We start from the raw sequence: 19,327 nt of genomic DNA, 5'->3' as shown, positions 1-19,327 counted from the left end.
CAAAAGCCTTTTATACCATTTCCCACCAAATCCTCCTCAACAAACTGTCATCCTATGGCCTTTGCCCAACTGCCCTGTCCTGGTTCCATAGCCATTTCTCTAACTGCCAACAAGCTACCAAATGGGAAAACACCCTTCCCCCCCTTCTTCCCATCTCTGTTGGAGTAACCCAAGGTTCCATACTAGGCCTCCTTCTCTTTACAGTTTTTACAAATAACCTCAGCTGTGCAACCCAACTAGCCTCCATAGTCCAGTATGTCAATTCCACAATTATTTGCTCAGCCCCCATTCCCCAGGAACTTCAAACAACAATGCAAACTTCTATTCAGGATATAGAAAAATACCTCACTGATCACCAACTCATAGTAAACCCTATGATTATGATGATTTATGATTGCCTACGTCATAAGTGATAATTGAATAAAAATGTTTCTTATTAAAAAGTTTCAAAAATTGAATAACTCAGTGACAAGCAAAAGACTAGGGCGGCCACAGTGGTGCAGCGGTTAGCATTGCCGCCTCACAGCAAGAGGTTCTCCGGTTCAATCCTTGGCTGTGGTGCCTTCTGTGTGGAGTCTGCATGTCCTCCCTGTGGTCGTGTGAGTTTTCTCCAGGTGCTCCGGTTTCCTCCCACATCCCAAAGACATGCTGTAGGTGGATTGGACACACTAAATTAGCCCTAGGCGTGAGTGTGAGCGTGTGTGTGCCTTCTGTGGAAGGTTGGGTGTCGGGCTGGCAACTCGACACTGTAAAACTCCACTGCCAATCATGAGCAGACAGTGATCCACTGTGGCGACCCCTAACCGGGAAAAGCCGAAAGAAGAAGAAGAAGAAGTGACAAGCAAAAGACTATGCCACAAATCTCAAGCTGTTTTGTTAGTCCATAAATGATACAGCATACCTCAACAACCCTAAAAATAAAAAAAGTAAACAGAATTCTGTGAGTCACAGATTTCTATAACAATTCAAGGAATTTTTATCAAATACCATTCCTTTCAAGCCATCGCAAATGCATGACATAGTCTACTCCCTCTACAACCAGTATAGACTAAGGGAATACCCACTGCCATTCTACTAGCAAAAGGATCTGTAGCATAACAGGCAAAGAACTACTACAAACCTGAAAAACATATTCCAAATCCTGCTTAATTTGTCCCACTTGTATTTATCAGCAGACCAACTTTTGAAGCTACACACACACACACCCTCCAAAGAAGAATCGTTGTTTGTATAAGTGCAGGACAGGAAAATAAAAAGTATACTTCGTTTAGCATACCTTCCAATGTTGTAGTTCGGCTGTAGGAAAATAAAAAGCATATCAGCTCACAGTCGCACTAGCAGATGTCGTAGTTGCTGGCAAGCCAAATTTCAAACAGCCAGCCAGCCAGGAAAGCCTTGAGCTCAGTTCCGACTGGCTGATGTGGCTGACAGCACTGATGTCATCGCGCATGTGATGACGTCAGCTCCGAAAGAGCGGAAATTTAAAAAAAAACAGAATAAAAATGAAGTAATTTGGGATGGTTGGGAGGTATGCAGTGGTGGCTGGTGACTTCAAATCAAAGGGGGGCTGCAGGAGACAGCTGAATGGGTGTGGTCATTGGGAAGGGGTGTGGTCAACTAGAAAGGGGTGGAGCTATTCTCAACAACACAATAACTGGGACTTAAATTAAATACGCTGCCCTGGGTGCCAAACCATCATTATTAGAGTCCAATGAAGACAAAATGAAGTATAGAAGAAAAAAAAGATTTCAATACATTGGCTACATGACAGCCGACTTAATATCTAGATGTAAAAAAAGGTTGTGAGGCATGAAAAACTAAATTACTTTTTAAATACATTACTGGAATGCCAGGCAAAATCAAGTATAAAAAAACAAGCACCACTCAACTCAAACCACTTCTCCTGGCACTGCAGTTTTAATTATAATTTATATTCAGCTTTATAAAAGTACAAAGTAACATGCTGAAAGTAGCAATCTCTGTGATACCATCACTTGTAAAAATGTTTCTTATCCAAAAAAGACCTGCTGCCTGACAACTATCTACTTGTTTCATGGGGATAACATGATCAAAGTAAAAAATGAACAGCAAAAAAGAAACAAGCTCAAGATAAATTGCTTAAAGGATTACTGTTCAGGTTATGGACCACACGATAGACTGGCATTCTGTTTAGTTTAAGGCTAAAGCCTGCAAAGATGACTGCAAGTCTCCAACAAATTTAATGAGGTTCTGAAAATACTGTAATCCTGTCCTTTATTACAAATGCTGTCATATGCATTTCAATACCCAATGCTTATATGTTATCTAGTTATGTAAAATATTCTCTGCATGGCAACAACAAAAAGGCTTTCAATGTTGGCAATTCTTTAACAGGATGTTTATTAAAGCTTACTTGCATTTTACAATCTCATACAAGCTTACCTGATGGCCATTAAAACAATGGTATTTAAACACAGAACAACAGGCACTGCAACATACATTTTCTGAATAATAAGAAGCATAAATCAACAGTATGGATGGGGGGGATACTCTGCACACTTACACTGCATAACTGCTCCTTGCCTTGCTTGGACATATCCAGAGTCACTACATGGGGGAGTGGGGTGCAACAAGTATGTCACAATTTGAAATGTCTCTGGCTAACGGTGATGGCCCTGACACATTTGTCATACCTCTCAACCTCAGAGCAAGAAATCTGGATAAAGCCATGAATAGAAGTGGGACAAAGACCCAAAAATAAGGACAATTTTTAAATATTGCTCTTATAAACTTAGAAAGATAATAGAATAGTAGGTCTTGCATTAGTATGGATTTTCTGAAGGGTATGAAATCTGAAACTCAAATGTCTCATTTTCTAAATTCACTCTTTAATGATTTGCCACTAATATGCCAGAAAAACACAATTTTCTGAAAAATGGACCAAACGTGATGCAAAAATATAAAATAGCCACACAATACAGCTGGGAACCTGTCAAAGAAGGGACACTTTAATATTAGTACTGTTAACTTGAGCAGCTGACAAAATAGAGAATCTACATGCATTTCTGAAATAAAAGTAATCTACAACTCTGATCATTACAATTATTTATTAATTGTAAACCCTCTACATTTTCTTCCAAAATTGCCATTTTGCAGAGGGATTTATTAGAGAGAGAGCAACATTTTGAGCCAAAAATGGGGACAGTTGGGAGGTTTGGATATACCTAATTCTATAAAGAGATTTATTTGCGAGTAACCTCTCAACCTCTTAACGCAGTAAATCTGGACAAGGCCAAATATATTGGGGGACCATACAAACAGTACTAAAATTTGCTGTTGTATAAACTTAGTTGATGGAATAACAGGTCTTGCTTTAGCATGCATTAAAACTCATCTGCCCTTGAAACTCATATTCATTGAAACAGCATTGAAACCCACATTCAAAGAAAATACATCTGGCCAGTGGTAGATAAAGATTAACTTTGGGCTGTTTTCAAATCATAGGCCTCTTGCACACAAAACATACATGTGTTCTTTGATACACATTCCTGATTGTATTAAATTATATTCCTTATATAATACAGTACAGTTGTTAGAGGACGTTTTGAATTTATTGTTTTGAACATTTTTCCAATAAACAATGTAACAAAATGCATGCACAAATAATGACAAAACTGCCCAATTCAGAACATTTCCATCATAAAAGTCTACTCAAACTTGTACAATTCACCAGTATCAGTAAATATGCAGAATCTGTGCAGAAGTAAAAGTCATTTAAATAATTCCACATTAAAGAGATCTGTAACTAATGAAGAGGTTGCTGCTAGCAAACAACTCTATATTTCATTGTTTCATCTACAAATAAAGTGCCTATTGCCCTAGAGGAATAAATTGCCTAATTACATTAAAAAATGATAAGCTAGTAATATTGCAATAGGGAATGGATGGCAAACTGATAACAGGTTCATAGTTGCTAGGTATCTCACAGTCAGAGTAATGGCGAGTGTGGAAGAGAGGTGAAGAAGAGAGTACAGGCAGGATGGAGAAGAGTGTCAGGAGTGATTTGCGACAGACAAGTACCAGTAAGAGTGAAAGAAAAGGTCTGCAAGAGGGTAGAGAGAGACCAGCTGTGTTATATGGGTTAGAGACAGTGGCACTGACAAAAAAGGCAGGAGTCAGAGCTGAATGTGGCAGAGTTAAAGATGTTAAAATTTGCGCTGGGTGTGACAAGGGTAGACAGGATTAGGAATAAGTATATTAGAGGGTCAGCCCAGGTTGGACGGTTTGGAGACAAAGCCAGAGAGGTGAGATTGCATTGGTTTGGACATGTGCTGAGGAGGGATGCTGGGTATATTTGGAAAAGGATGCTAAGAATGAAGCTGCAGGTAAGAGGAAAAGAGGAAAGCCTAAGATAAGGTTTATGAATGTGGTGAGAGAGGACATGCAGGTGGTTGGTGTGATGCAGAGGACAGGAAGAAATGGAAACAGATGATCCGCTGTGGTGAACCCTAATGAGAAGAGCCAAAAGAAAAAGAAGTTACTAGGTATCTCTGCCAAAGAAATCCCAATCCCTCAGAGACACACGCTCCAGGGATCTAAACCTTGTCATCACAATGAACAAAACATGCTGGAGGGATAGGTTCCTGATGCAGAGACTCCACAGACTCCGGAATAGACCGCCCCATACATGTCAAGCAGAGCACCTCTTTAGCCCTCTTCAAAAGGAACCTTGATGATTGGATGGGAGATAGGAAATTCACCCCGGGGATCACATTAGTTGCCCTGCTAGACAGGGGTCCAGGGAAGTAAATACTGTGGGAAGAAATAGCCAGGGAATTGTTATGGCTAGGCTTGTATAAGCCCTAGGGCTGATAGCCTAGTACCAGTCTATGAACCAAAGAGGATACTCTCAGAGCTGCAGCATCCACCCCCTTTAAAAGTATAGAAGTAAAAGTCATCTAAATAATTCCACATTAAAGAGATCTGTAACTAATGAAGAGGTTGCTGCTAGCAAACAACCTGGGCTGACCCTCTAATATACATACTGTGGGAGTAAAACCCACAGCCTTCTGCATCAAAAGCAAGTACACTGCCTGTGTAGTATTCATTAAGATGAGGAGAAATTTGAAGACAACACTGGAACTTCACTTATTTTTTATAAAGTGCCATATGATTTTTCACTAACCGCCTGAGATACTACTAGTTCAGAAAGACAGTACCTCTGTATATTGCACTACAGTGTTAGTAATAAAAAACTGAATCCAACCACTTGGTGTGGGAATAAGGCCACAGACTTCTAATCTGCCAGGATAAAGGTGAGTGCCCTGCACTGCTACCTTTTGAACCACTAAATAAGTTACTAGATCATCATCTTGGTTACCACTCATGATCATTTTCAGCACCTAATTCATCAGGTATTGAGAGTGTAGAGTTACTAACAAATTATTCTGAAAGGGCTGTTCCTACTAACCAGAAAACAAAAACCTGTGTGAAAGAATTACAATATAATGGGTTCAAACCATTCATACTCCAATTACTCCGCTAATCCAGTTCAGGGTTGGGGAGCTAGGACTTAATCTGGCAGTCAATGAGCACAAGTAGATTGCAATGCAACCACTGATAAACACACACACACACACACACACACACACACACACACACACACACCCTGCAGATCCTTGGGCTGGCGTGCAACAAATCCATCCTGCAGCTTCTCGGTCCTCCATACAAATCCATCCTGCAGCTTCTCGGTCCTCCATACAAATCCATCCTGCAGCTTCTCGGTCCTCCATACAAATCCATCCTGCAGCTTCTCAGTCCTCCATGCTGGCATGATCCTGTAGCCCGCACATACTCTCCCACGAGATGTGAGGAGGCTGGAGCCTCCTGCTATTGGTCCAGACTGCATCGCCCGCAGTCTGGACACCGTCTGGTTTGTGCAGTTGTCACCGCACAGATCTCTGGGTTGGAAGGGAGGAGTTTACTCCCTTCCCTATTCGGACTGCCTGACTGAGCAGTCTGGAGCTCAGGAATGCCTGAGCATGTGTGCTTGGTGTTCTGGTCTGCCTAACACAGCAGCCAGGAACTAAGCATGCATGCATGCAGTCCGAGAGATTTTATTTTATTATTTTCATTATTAGTTCTATGGGGACTGGGGACTTTATTTCACAGGTGGGAGGGCTGCAGTCCCGCAGTCCTATAACACGAGTCGCCCCTGAAGGTATGGGTGGTGTGCGTCCATGCGTATGACACATGCATGGTCCTCCTTAATGTGAGGAGATGTGAGGAGGCTGGAGCCTCCTGCTATTGGTCCAGACTGCATCGCCCGCAGTCTGGACACCGTCTGGTTTGTGCAGTTGTCACCACACAGATCTCTGGGTTGGAAGGGAGGAGTTTACTCCCTTCCCTATTCGGACTGCCTGACTGAGCAGTCTGGAGCTCAGGAATGCCTGAGCATGTGTGCTTGGTGTTCTGGTCTGCCTAACACAGCAGCCAGGAACTAAGCATGCATGCATGCAGTCCGAGAGATTTTATTTTATTATTTTCATTATTAGTTCTATGGGGACTGGGGACTTTATTTCACAGGTGGGAGGGCTGCAGTCCCGCAGTCCTATAACACGAGTCGCCCCTGAAGGTATGGGTGGTGTGCGTCCATGCGTATGACACATGCATGGTCCTCCTTAAAGGTATATACACTGCATTATCAAGATCAAGAATTTGCAGAGGTGCCGGAAGCTGTTGAAGACTGGGGGGGGGGGGGGCAAAGGGTGAGAGGGGCACTTAGTGATCTAAAAAGGGCAACTTTTTAAAACTATTTACTACCACAACATAGGTTTACTTAAAGGACATTTTAAGCTTAACCAGTTTCCCTTTTGGTGCTTAAATTAACATTTCCTGATTGGTCTTACCTATCCCATGGCTGTTAATTGTATATTAGCCCTAGTGAGAATAAATGTGATCATACTATAGATAATTTGAGCAGACCCATGTAAGGGATGCAGCATTTAGGAACTGCCTCTATCCATTAGTGGCATGAGGGGAAATCCTGCAGTGCATTTTCTATTACCCATCCTTAGATCCATGTTGCATTTGAATATGGACAGGGATGAGCTTCATTTTACTTGAATGGATAGTCTGTTCTGGAATAGTGGTAGCCTCTGTGGTATATATCCATCTCTCCACAACATTCATTTTAGATGCCTGGACTGAGTATTTCTGGTGCCATTTGATTTGCTAATGTTCAATAGGTCCATTTGTACTAGGTCGGAGGATGCCTTGCATGCCAGACACGTCACCTCTAAGCACTCTGTAGGATACGGAGTATAGTGATAAATCTTTGAGGTGGTCCATGCAAGACATATTGTTTAGGACTTGTATCCTTTTAGTAAGGTATCTCTGTGGATATTCCAATTGTTGCATGGGTCTGGACAGATACATGCCAAAGTGGGCATTATACAAAATGATTGATTTAATGAGGGCTTTGTAAAGGGGTACAATAACATCTCTAGATCTAGTCACAATCAGTTTGTTTATAACCTGTGCAATATATAAAGGCTTTCTTATGACTCTGGGCACATATTGGTCAAAAGTTAGGTCACTGTACACCCAAGTTCCCAAATGCCAAACAACTGGGTCAGTTCTCAGGGGGCATTGTGAATTTGGCAGCACCCTGGAGTAGATGACTTTCCAAAGGATATGATAATGTATTTCTTGGAGTTTAGTTTGAATTCATGATTCTGGCTTCAGTTATTGTTTGGGACAAACCTTCCTGCATGATAGTTAAGTAATTTGGGGATTCAATATCTGCTCCTAGCTTACAGTCATCTCAAACTTAGTTGCACAAAGCCCTTTGGTATTTCCTTTTATTTTTGAGATGTATATGCCAAACAGAAAAAGTCTCAGCACCGAACCCTGGGGGACACCATTGGTGATTGGTCTCTTCCCCTATTTTGGTCTCCTGCATCCTGTGAGCAAGCATACATGTATGAATTCTTTAATTCACCTTCCTGATTGTATTAAATTATATTCCTTGTATAATACAGCAACTCTTGTTCGAATGTGTTTTAAATTTGTAGCTTGGAACAGTCTTCTACTAAGCAATGAAACAAAATGTATGAACCAGTAATGACAAAACTGCCCAATTCAGAACATTTCCATCATAAAAGTCTACTTCCACACCCAAACTATAAATGGAATGACAGTAGTGTAAGCCACAGGCATCTTGCACAGCTTCTCACACTTATTTTTAATTTCAGTTTTTTTTTTGGGGGGGGGGGTGAAAATTTTATTTTAAGTATGCACTCTCTGCGCCTATGCTGTGCTGTGCTAGATTCTTAAGACACACAAGTCTTGCTGTGCTGTTTACTGCTGAAATCAAAGTCACAGAGCTTTGCATGACTCCATTTGTAGTCTGTTTAAAGCACCAAGCCTTTCAAATTGCACACTGATAAAGAAATATATTTTGCAGCTATAAGCACAGTTACAGATAACTTATTTTATAACAAACGACACATACTCTTTCTGTTAGTTTGTAGCATCTATTTACAAAGTTTTCCTTCATTACAGATATGAATGATAACTTCTACAAAGTCCCTTTTCTCACATAACTGAATTACTTACAGTTGTTATATAGAGTGCTAGTCACGCACATAGATTTTGTTATTTCCTCTTGGTATCTTTTTTGGCCTTCTGTGGGAAGTCACATAATGTCTGTTTTTAGACTTTTCTATTGTCCTTTTTTGATTTACTTATAAGCACTTTTGCTGATGTGAGGATGCCATTAACAGAAATCTGAAAGGAAACATCTGTACAAGCTGTTCCTACTGAAAAAAAACATCATGTATTGCTGAGTTTATAAAAAAGGATGTCTGTTAATAAATATTTGATCTGCAAATATGAGAAAATCATGTAATACTTGCTTTCCAATATTGCTTTATTAGGCTTTTTCTTTTTGATGCTGTGAAGAGAAGCCTGTATGTTATACATATAGTATGAATGCCCATTTTACATTGCTAAACTCGATACATATATTCAAGCAAACTTTTTATTCTATGCTTTATATTTCAGCATATTTACAACAGAATTAATTTCAGCCTTATATTCATAATCTCTAACAAGGGGCAAAAGGTCAAAAGCCAGGGACACCTTTTAAACATTGCTTGTATAATTTTGGAAAGTTGCTAGAATAAAATGCTGTGTTACCACTATGCATGTCTTGAACATTCAGTGCAACATACCACTATGCTAAATCAGCAGTTTGAAAAATAGGAAGACTGAAACTTAATGGCTATCGTTTAGAGAATTCAGTTCTCACTTCTCACCATAGCTCTCAACCTCTTAGCACAAAAAACCTGGACAAACAACAAAGCCACCAATGGGGGAATACAACTTCAGTTCTCACTTCACACTCACTATATTGGGAAATGGATGCTAAGGATGATGTTGCCAGGTAAGAGGAAAAGAGGAAAGCCTAAGATAAGGTTTATGGATGTGGTGAGAGAGGACATGCAGGTGGTTGGTGTGACAGAGCAAGATGCAGAGGACAGGAAGAAATGGAAACAGGTGATCCGCTGTGGTGACCCCTAACAGGAACAGCCGAAAGAAGAAGAAGAAACAGACTTCTCAGTAATATACATGAACAAACAGTAAGTAATATAAATTAACAATTACACATTCATTTGATAATTAGATTACATTCAGTTGAACTAAAGGCAATTATTACACTATAGAAGATATGTCTGCATTAGCAGGTGCAGGTGTGAATATTGAGTACATGAAGAGGTGCATTAGGTGGTTTGTCAGATAGATCATGTGATTAATGCATAGAAGTTCAAAGGAACGGAATAAGGGAAGGAAGTAGGTAGGGCAGAAAATGTTATTATTGTAGCTAAGAGGGAAGGTGTGAAACAGGTTCATAGATAATTATATATATGGCTATCATAACGTTATAATAGACATACAGAGGATGCCACAAAACTATGTATGGTTGGCAGATGCTTGTAAAACTGTTCAAGTATTGGTCAAAACTAGTTGTGGGGCACTGGATTCTGAATGAAGACAGATAGTTTGATGATAGAGCAAGCTGAAGATAACAGAAATATTCAAAATATTGTAAATTATTTAAAGGGAAATTACCGTCCTGCATTGATCAACATAGATGTACTGCAAACAGAGTACATCAAAACGGCTTGATTTGTTTGATTAGATAACACAAGAAGAAGAAAGCAGATATCCTGTAGAAGTATGTTTTAGTTTATTTTTCTTTAACTGCATTCTGATCATTGGCTATGCCTGAGATGTCCTTTCCTTCACTTTAGATTACAATTCAACTTAACCCTTGACCAGGCCTACCCAGGAAAGAGGTGTGATGGGATGGTCACTTCACCTGTTCAGGCCAAGAGCATAACAAATATCATGTTGGCCTTAATGAGGAGCTATCCTCTTTACCTCATAGGACTGTTCATTTCACTGTGTCTGATCTGCTTTGCTGTGTTAGCCAGAAGGCACACTCAACAGCCAAGTCTATGATAAGTTCATGGGTCAGCCAAATCACATAGTAGAGAGATATGCACATGGAAACCATACTGCTTGTCATTTGTCAGTTGATTAACATACACACAGTGTTGAACCAGACAGCTCACCAGCATCCTATCATCCTGTCATGGGCACCTAGACTTAGAGAAGAGCAGGAAGGCATGTTGAATTGCCCCAACTTACTTTCTCGTCTTCAGGTTTCTGACACACACACACACACACACACACACACACACACACACACACACACACACACACACACACACACACACACACACACACGACTTCACACCCATTGTCTGCCCTAGTGACAATGATTGGCCTTCATAGTGGGGTGCAAAAGTTAAGAAACTGGTGATGAAGTCCAAAAATCCTGACTATAAGCCTGACTTCAATAGGCTGAAATACATTATACCATTGCATAACAAAACCTGGCCTTAATTTTAGCAAGGCATCTAAAGGTATCCATACAGGTTTGCCACTTTTGAAATAAAAACTGGAAGAAGACTCATACTGTTGATTACAGGAAGTATAGATAATTACCCCGCCACTTAAAAGGATGCTGGTAAAAAGAAAAGACTGAATTAGAGAAAGCAGAAACTGCTGAAATTCCCTGTCACTGTGGGGGTAACAATGAAAACATCAAGCAGGCGTCAGTGACTCCTTCTTTTGGTTGTTAATTTTATGTAAATAACCTTACTGCACTTGTTAACAGAAGGGTCAATGGTGGCTGTAAATATATTCAGCATGCCAGACAATCTGCTCTAAGAGACTGGCTTTACAGATTAAATTGCTTCAGTTTTGCCTTGAGCTTTCTCTTCTTGCTGCCATGTCTAGGAAACTGAAATCCCTAGGATCAGCACTAATGTAAAATGAGGTCTCTTTCTTTATACTGAGTTGGGAACCATGTCACATTGAGATCAGCTGTACAGGAGTGCGAGCCACAATTGCACTGACATTTCCATACAGGGATTTTAATAAATTGTGTAGTAGTTTCAAAGGACTGTATAAAGTACGGCATTGCTCTAAGGTAAATTTAATTACATCAGTGGCCAGAATTTACAAAGCAGCTTATACAGCTTTTACAGCATAGACTGCTAAACCTGTCAACACACATGCACACATACACACACACACACAAACACACACACACACACCCTTTGCTTCCTTACCTGATGTCCATCTGAGTGCCCCGAATGTAACGAGCACTGTCCTGCCTGCGTCCATAACCAATTCCCTCCTCCACCAACATTGCATTCCTGCTCGCAGCCAGCCGGAAATGATGATAAGCTCAATTCTGACTGGTAGCGCTGATGAGTTGATGTCATCGCGCACGTCGGATGGGACCCATCCTTACATGTACATTGCTGGATCTGCTGCAAAACCCCTCCTCCCACCTCGATGCGCCCATTGAGAAGTTGTTTTCTTTTCGGTTTTGGAAGTCTGCAAGTAACACAAAAGTAATTCACATTTGCGTTACTAGTTACTAAAAAAAGTAACACAGTACAATTATGCATTACTATATTGACAAGTAACACATTATATTACTGGTTACTTAAAAATTTAATAAATTGCATTCATGCATTACTCCCATCACTGCCTAAGTACCATGTTCAATCATAGCCTCACCTCAGGCTTTGTGCCCACTGAATGGTGCACAGCAATGGCTATCCCACTCCACAAAGGGGGAGCCACCACGGACCCCAGGAACTACCGCCCCATTAGCCTGACAAGCCTGGTCTGCAAGGCTATGGAGCGTATCATCATGGAACTTATAAACAGTGACATTGGTAATCTCCAAACTCTGGACCCTACCCAGTTTGGGTTTGTAAAAGGCAGATCATGTATCCTAAACGTGATAGACTTCTTTGAAGCGGTCACCAAAGCCGTAGATGAGGCTAAGGTGGTTCACACAGCCTATCTAGATCTCGCCAAGGCTTTCAACACCATCTCCCACTCTGGAATTATAGACAAACTCACTAAACTAGGTATAAATCCCTATGTCACAAGATGGGTTGCCAACTGGCTCACTGACAGAACCCACACCGTGAAAGTAGCAGACTCTAAATCCAACGTCAAACCAGTGACAAGTGGAGTACCACAGGGTTCAGTCCTAGGTCCTCTCCTGTTTGGTATCTACCTCTCTGAAGTACAGGCTAACACAGAAGGCCTTTAGCTAACAAAGTTCGCAGATGACTGCAAACTAGGAGCCATAATCAAAACTCCTAACGATGTGGACATCCTACAAAAGGGCCTCACTGAGACAGATGCCTGGTGTCAAAGCCATGGCCTCAAACTCAGTGCCAAAAAGTGCACTGTCATCCCTTTTGGTAAAAACTCTGTACCCATGAACTATCACATAGATGGTAGTCTACTTAACACCGAAAGTGTGATGAGACCTTAGGACACAGGTGGACAGTAGTCTCTCCTTTGATAATCACATCGCCACAGTAGTCAGGAAATCCTACTACATGGCACACCTCATCACAAAAGGTTTCTCATCCAGGAAAAAAGAGATCATTGTTCCCCTCTACTCATCACTCATTAGACTTATTATAGAGTACAGCGCCCCTTTTGGTATGTACCTCACAAGACATCTACAACAACTGGAAAGGCCACAGAAATACCTCACAAAGAGGATTACTGGCCTCAAACAGATGCCATTCGCAGACCGTCTCAAAAAACTCCAGCTTTACTCTGTCGCATATCACCTACTCAGAGGCGATCTCTGCCTAACATACAAAGCTATGTCGGACCCAGAGCTGTTGGACATGCTCCGTGTAAAGAAATCCCAATCCCTCCGAGCTACGTGCTCTAGAGACCTAAACCTTGTCACCACTATAAACAGAACATGCTGGAGGGATAGATTCCTGTCCCAGAGACTTTCCTTACTCTGGAATAAACTATCTATCTATATCAAACAAAGCTCCTCATTAGTACTCTTCAAGAAAAATCTTGATGATTGGATGAGAGATACGAAATTCACCCCGGGGATCACTTCTGTGGCTCTGCTTGACAGGGGCACAGGAAAACAATTTTCTTGGGTGGCAAAAGCCAGGGCACTGTTTGGCTAGGCTTATATAGGCCCAATAGCCTAGTACCTACCTATGAACCTATTTACAATGGACAAATTTAAAGAAAAACAATTAATATTTTGATTTCAATTAATGGAAAAAGAAAATATTTACTAGCTTGATGACATATTAAATACATGAGAGCAATGGATAGATTTACTGCAGATTTGCTATAGGAAAAAGGCTGTCCCTGTTGCAAGTTTCTGTTAAAAAGGAGATCCCAAAACTTATTGAATTTTTGATATTATCAATCTACCGTAACTGTCCTGAGAGAAATTATTTATTCAAAATTTATAAAATTATCAAAATTAAAGCAAATTTTGCCAAGATAATTGCTGGGATTATTTTATAACAATAAATGATTATTTTTCAAGTGAATTTGAGAAAAAAATACATACATCTTCTTTTCAAACCACAAAATAATTAAGATGGAAATTATTCCCCTGGAAAGTTATGCATAAAGCTTTTATTACACTGCACTAAATGGAGATGATAACTGGGAAAAAATTGGTTGCTGGAGATGTCTAAATATCATAGCTAATTGGCAACATATGATTTGCGAATGCAATGTAATTAAACCTTTCTGGAATAATATTAATTCTTTCTTGCAAGCTCTCTTTAATGATAATTTTCATTTAAATAATTCATTAATTTTGTTTAATACCCCTATTCCTTCATGTGTCAAGAGAGTTGATTTCCCTCTTCTTTGGTCTCTCTTAACAATTGCAAGAAAATGCAAAAGTAATACAAGCCCAACATTGAAAGAATTTGACAGCATTGCAGCTGAAGCTTGTCAGATGGAGCTTTTAGCAATCAAAGAAAGAACCACTAGATAGAACTCATGCATTAAATTCATGGATGAAACTTAACAGACTACTAAACAAGAAGACAACAATTTGAATTTTTCTTCTTAGAAAGTTTTGTAATTATTCTGCATTATTAGATTAATGGGTAGACACCTTGTAAATAGTTGTTTTGTTTTTTTGTTTGTTTACAATTGTTTTTATCTGCTTTCTAAATATGTAATTTCTTATTCTGCATTTCTGTGTTATTTATTTTAAAATCTTAATAAAACGTTTAGCAAAAAAAAAAAGCACGGCATGGTAAAACATGAATGTATGCCCACATTCGTAATATATGGAAATGCTATTTGGTAAGAAATGCAGGCATTTTTAATATCATAGGATCATAGGATCATAAAAGATTACTAGGCTATTGACCCAGAGGCCGTTTTAAGCCTAGCCATTTCATACCAATGTAATTCCATGGAAATGCTAGTCAGTACCCAAGATTGCATTTAGTGATGACTGCCCAAGTCCAGGAGGGTTGTGGGTTCTATCCCCAGTAACAATTTACTGTGCCCTAGCCACACATCCAGGTTCTTCTTTAACAGTGTCATAGAGGTGCTCTGTTTCACATGAATTGGTAGCCTGTTCCAAAGACATGGCAGTCAATGGGAGATAAATCTGTCCCTCCAGCGTGTCCTATTTAAGTCGCAAGCCATGTTTAGGTCAATGGAATAGGTAACCCTAGTCCCATTTGATTTATGGATATGCAGCAAGTTCATTAAGTTTGGGTCTTGGATTGCTCTGTAGGCCAGGCAAAGTCTCCTGTAAGACATCTATATGATACGGAGTATAGTGACAGGAAATTTAGTCTGTCTGTGTAAGGCACATGCTGGAGCCCCTTGATCTTCTTTGTTGGAAACCTCTGAGGTCTCTCTAATTGCTGGAGGTACTTAGTATGGTACATGCCAACTGGAGTGCTACACTCAATTATGGGCCAGATAAGTGCTGAGTATGGGGGGGGGGGTTTATAACTTTTTTTGCTCTCAAGGCAATGCCTTTACTAATCAAGTGTGCTACATAGAAAGCTTTTCTTATTACAGTAGACACATGGTGGTCAAAGTTAAGATCACATTCAACTTGTGATCCCAGGTCCCTTACCACTTCATGGGTACTTAGGGTACTGTTGTTGATTTGATAGTTTGAAGGGACATTGTTTGTGCTGAAGGGAATGCTGATGTATTTCTTTGCATTCAGTTTGAGACCATGACTAATACACCATTTAGTCTGTATGAAACCCTTTTGGAGTATACTGACGTCATCTGGGGATTCAATTATTGTACCCAGTTTACAGCCATCTGCACACTTGTCAGCTACAACCCTTATTTTTTACCTGAATTTCTGAAAAGTATATGCCAAACAGTAGGGGGTCCAGCACTGACCCCTGTGGTACCCCACTGGCAACATTCTACAGGTTGATGTGGATGCACCCACTTTGATAGTTAGGGTCTGGTTTGTGAACTAGTTGGCAACCCATCTTACAACAAAGGGGTTTACATTTAGTTTGCTAAGTTTATCGGTGATGCCTGAATGTAGGATTGTGTTGAAAGCCTTTGCCAGGTCCAGGTATATCGTGTGCACAGATTTGCCATTGTCAATGGCCTTGGTGATATTTTCAAAGAAATCCACCAGATTTAAAAGGCAGGATCTGCTCTTCACGAAGCTGAATTGGGTAGGATCTAGAGTTTGGAGGTTACCTATGTCTTTATTTATGAGGTCCATATCGGTATGTTCCGTGGCCTTACAGATGAGGCTGGTCAGGCTTATGTGTCTGTAATTCCCCGAGTCTGTTGCTAGGCCACATTTGTGAAGGGGAAATAACTGTCACTGTTTTCCAGTCTGCAGAAACAAAGTCTGTGGTTAGGCTATGATTGAAAAGGTACATAGTGGTGATGCTAGTTTGTATTTTAGCCTGTTTAGAAGACAGCCTGGGATGTCATCTGGTCTCATAGATGTTGCGTTTTGTTGCCTTGGACAAGGCTTTGAGGACCTGCTCTTCAGATATGTGGGGGGGGGGGGGGGTTGGTGGAAGGTTTATTGTAAGGCACTGTACGAGCACATCCACTCATGCATGAATCGTGCCATCCCAAATAGAACCAAGGTGCTGTCATCCAAAAAAAGGAAGCCAATCTGATTGGTCCCCTGCCATAAACAAACTTTACAACAAAAGGAAGAAACTGTTGCAGAAAAGAGGAAAATCCCAGGATGCAAAAAACTCCCTTACAAGCCTCAGTAAGAAACTGAGATCCCTCATAAAATCCTCCAAAGCTAGTTACGAAAATAAAATTGCCAAAGATTCCAAAGACAACCACAAGGCATTCTATAACTATGTCAAGAATCTAAATGGCAATGCTCAGATCTGCTCTGAGCTAAAACAGAATGGCATTAAATATACTGATCCCAAGGATATTGCCAATATCCTGGCAGATCGATTCAGTGCCAACTTCACCCCCTCTCACCCCCTAAATGGCCCATCTCAATACCGGAAGATTGCCAAATTCCGGTAATAATGGCCACACAGGTAAAAAACGCACTTCTCCAAAGCTAAGAATACAGCATCCATGGGACCAGATGACATCCCGGGCTGTGTACTACATGAACTACAAAATGAACTGGCACCTCACCTAAGTGTCATGTTTAATCATAGCCTCACAGCAGGATTCGTGCCCACTGAGTGGCACACAGCTACAGTTATCCCACTCCACAAGGGGGGATCCACCTTGGATCCCAGAAACTACCGTCCCATCAGTCTGACAAGCCTTATCTGCAAGGCCATGATGCGTATTATCATGGAACTTATAAACAAAGACATTGGCAACCTTCAAACACTGGACCCCACTCAGTTTGGGTTCGTGAAGGGCCAATCTTGTCTCCTGAACCTGATTGACTTCTTTGAATCAGTCTCCAGAGCCATGGACAAGGGTAAGGTGGTCCGCACAGCCTATCTAGACCTTGCCAAGGCCTTTGACACCATCCCCCACTCTGGAATCATAGATAAACTTACTAAACTGGGCATTAATCCCTACGTCACCCAATGGGTTGCTAACTGGCTTACTGAAAGAACCCACACTGTAAAAGTAGCTGACTCCAAATCCAGCTCCAGACAAGTGACAAGTGGAGTACCTCAGGGTTCAGTCTTGGGACCGCTCTTGTTTGGCATCTACTTCTCTGAAGTACAGGCCAACACTAAGGGACTCTGGCTAACAAAGTTTGCAGATGACTGCAAACTGGGAGCCATTATTGAATCCCCAAATGATGTGGATACTCTACAAAAGGGCCTTACAGAAACAGATGCTTGGTGTCAGAGCCATGGGCTCAAGCTCAGTGCCAAGAAATGTATAGTTATCCCCTTTGGGGAAAAAACATGTATCCGTGAATTACCATATAGGTGGCAGTACACTAAACACCGAAAGTGTGATAAGAGACTTAGGGACACAGGTGGACAGTGGTCTCACCTTCGATAACCACATCGCCACAACAGTCAGGAAATCCTTCTATGTAGCACACCTCATCACTAAGGGCTTTTCATCCAGAAAAAAGGAGGTCATTGTCCCACTGTACTCATCCCTCATTAGACCCATTATAGAATACAACGCCCCGTTTGGTATGTACCTCTCAAGACATCTGCAACAACTGGAAAGGCCGCAGAAATACCTCACTAAAAGAATCACAGGCCTAAAGCAGATGCCCTATGCTGACCACCTTAAAAAACCCCAGCTATACTCTGTCGCATATCGTCTACTCAGAGACGATCTCTGCTTAACATACAAGGCCATGTCAAACCCAGAGCTGTTGGACATGCTACACGTAAAGAAATCCCAATCACTCAGAGCCACACGCTCCAGGGATCTAAACCTTGTCATCACAATAAACAAAACATGCTGGAGGGATAGGTTCCTGACCCAGAGACTCCCCAGACTCTGGAATAGATTGCCCATGCATGTCAAGCAGAGTGCCCTCTCTGGCCCTCTTCAAAAGGAACCTTGATGATTGGATGGGAGAAAGGAAATTCACCCCGGGGATCATGTCAGTTGCCCTGCTAGACAGGGGTCCAGGGAAGTAAATAGTGTGGGAAGAAATAGCCAGGGAATTGTTATGGCTAGGCTTGTATAGGCCCTAGGGCTGATAGCCTAGTACCAACCTATGAACCTATAAGTTGGGAGGGGATAAGGGAATGAAATTTTTGCCAAACCTATCTGCTAGCAGGTCTGCTATCTCTGTGGGGTCAGTGTGTGTGTGATACCATTGTCCACTAGTTCTGCACATGCTTGGGTTCTACCCTTTAGGTTATGTACAAAGCTGTAAAAGGCCTTATAGTTATCCTTGGCTGTACTTGCTAAGTTTCTTTCAAAGGAGCCCTTGGAGGATTTGACAAGTTTTCTTATTTGCCTGTTGAGGCTGAGGAGGGTGCTTTTCCATTGTTGAGGCCTTGCCTCTGTTTTCTTGGACAGCAACTTTTTGCATTTATTGTACTGTTTATGCTGGATGTCCACCATGGCAGCTTGTTTTCCCTTGGGGCTGTGGCTTTGATTCTTTCTGGTACAGCCGTGTTTATACAGTTATGCAAGTGATTGTACAGGGCTTTAGTGTAAGCTTTGGCATAGTTATCACTTCTAGCTTGGGGTGGGACTTGGAATGCATTTATACCTTCACCTAGGTGGGTAAAGTTTGCCTTGGTGACGTTGTTTAGTCTGATTTCATCCTTTGTGAGTTCTGGTGTTAGTGCCAGCTCGAAGGTGACTGATTTGTGGTCAGTTAAAACTAATAAACTTTTGACACTGAAGAGGAAGCATACGGCTTTGTAAAGTAAAGAGAGAGAGTGAGAGAAAATGCATATAATGTTAAAAAAGCACATCTTAGAATTCAGGCATATATACATCTACTAATGGTCAGACT

The 19,327-nt window shown here is 41.1% G+C and overlaps 1 protein-coding gene across 1 annotated transcript in view; it reads left to right on the top strand.

Moving 5' to 3' along the window:
• Positions 1-19,327, top strand: part of PRKN (parkin RBR E3 ubiquitin protein ligase) — a 4,754,857-nt gene that overhangs the window by 3,307,842 nt on the left and 1,427,688 nt on the right. The gene's annotated exons all lie outside the window — the stretch shown is intronic.

The sequence above is a fragment of the Protopterus annectens genome, chromosome 1.part0 (assembly GCF_019279795.1).
Source record: "Protopterus annectens isolate FY-2018-M chromosome 1.part0, PAN1.0, whole genome shotgun sequence".
NCBI classification, from domain to species: domain Eukaryota; kingdom Metazoa; phylum Chordata; order Ceratodontiformes; family Protopteridae; genus Protopterus; species Protopterus annectens.
This window is presented reverse-complemented; position numbering and strand designations above follow the sequence as displayed.